The sequence below is a fragment of the Triticum dicoccoides genome, chromosome 2B (assembly GCF_002162155.2).
Source record: "Triticum dicoccoides isolate Atlit2015 ecotype Zavitan chromosome 2B, WEW_v2.0, whole genome shotgun sequence".
In the NCBI taxonomy this organism is placed as follows: domain Eukaryota; kingdom Viridiplantae; phylum Streptophyta; class Magnoliopsida; order Poales; family Poaceae; genus Triticum; species Triticum dicoccoides.
In genome coordinates this window covers 701,628,528-701,630,605 of record NC_041383.1, presented here as the reverse complement: position 1 = coordinate 701,630,605, position 2,078 = coordinate 701,628,528, and positions in this window count along the sequence as shown.

Here is a 2,078-nt window from a genome sequence, read left to right as displayed (position 1 = left end):
CACCGACCACGCTGCCAGCCACGCCGGTCAGCAAGGCTAGCCAGCACTGCCAGAAGGGTTGCCGCCAAGTAGCAGAGTCGCCCACACTACTAGGAAAAGTGCTATAGCTAATATGGATATTAATGGCGCACCACATATGTGGTGCACCACTGCTATATAGCAGTGGCCGCACCATGTGTAGGTACGCCATTAGTGTCCATAACACTAATGGCGCGCCACACCCACGGTGCGCCACCACTAACAATTTTTTTCTTTTCAAAACTAGTAATGGTGCACCAAGGTATAGTGCGTCATTACTAGTTTTAACTAGTAATGGCGCACCACACACTCTGTGCGCCACTACTAACAATATTTTTTTACTTTTTTTTCAAAACTAGTAATGGCGCACCAGGCTATAGTGCGTCATTACTAGTTCAAACTAGTAATGGCGCACCACAACCACGGTGCGCCACTACTAACAATTAAATTTTTTATTTTTTTTGCAAAAACTAGTAATGGCGCACCACGTAACATGTGCGTCATTAGTAACCAAGGTTACTAATGGCGCATTGTTAGGTGGTGCGCCTACCACACTCACCTTCCCCACTTCATTCTCTCCACCTCCTCCTCCAAGCTTGTCTCGGGTGCCTCTTCCTCCTCACCTCATTTGCACCATAGATTCACCCAAATTAAGTGGTTAAATTTCCTTTTTTTTGATAGGTAAGTAAGGGGAAAGCTTTCTTTATGTTGTAGATCTACTTTTTTCTCCCTCCAACAACGTGCACATGCACTTTTTATGACCTAGATCTACGTATGTTTGTGGTGTTTCATATGTTTGTGTTTGGAGGTACCGGTATTTGAAATGCGATAGTTGCCACTATTTTGCCGGAATGTTGATTCATTTCCGTTTCGGCGAGAATTTGGCACTATGCATTCTTTTTTGTCCTATTTTAAGGCAAAGTCACGCCAAAAAAAATTTGGTTGTAAAATATCGTTTTGCTCTACCCTCGCATGCAACCATGGTCCGCACGATGACCGAAGGCATCGTGAATAGGTTTTTGAGTTTCGCGAAGGCCAAGATGCTTCAAAAGAACGAGACGGAGATAAGATGTACATGTCGAAGATGCAAGCTGAAGAGCCTTATGGACCCGGATTCCGTAAAGGTGCGGGGCCACCTGCTCTTGCGTGGTTTCATGGATGGCTATCGGTGGCAAGGTGATGAAGATGATTATGAAGTCATCCATGGGGGTCGGGAAGGAAATGAGGAAGGGAAGCAAGACAATCGCGGCGAGGGCGGGCGAGAAGACGAAGAATCTCTAGGACATGATCACGAAGGAGATGCAGTACACAGTCATCATGTAGAAGATGTCGGACATGATGATGAGGAAGATCAAGACGAAGGGCATGATCATGAAGATGAAGATGCCGCCGGAGAAGACGACGATGGACCACCGATGGGATAGGTGCAGGATGATACGTCTCCGTAGTATCTATAATTTTTGATTGTTCCATGCCAATATTCTTCAACTTTCATATACTTTTGGCAACTTTTTATATTATTTTTGGGACTAACATATTGATCCAGTGCCCAGTGTCAGTTCATGTCTGTTGCATGTTTTATGTTTCGCAGAAAACCAATATCAAACAGAATCCAAACGGGATAAAAACGGACGGACAATTATTTTGGAATATTTGGGATTTTCCGGAGGAAGAATCAATGCGAAACGGTGTCCGAGGTGACCACGAGATAGGGGGGCGCGCCCCAGGGAGGCAGGCGCGCCCTGGCCTCTCGTGCGCCACCCGTAAGGCGTTTGATTCCCTTCTTTTGCCGCAAGAAAGCTAATTTCACGAGAAAAATCTGGGCGAAAGATTCACCCCAATCAGAGTTACGGATCTCCAGATATAAAGGAAACGGTGAAGGGGTAGAATCTGAAAATGCAGAAACAAAGAGATAGATCCAATCTCGGAGGGGCTCTCGCCCCTCCCACGCCATGGGAGCCAAGGGCCATAGGGGAAACCTTTCTCTCATCTAGGGAGGAGGTCAAGGAAGAAGAAGAAGAAGGGGGTCCCTCTCCCCCTTGCTTCTGGTGGCGCCGGAG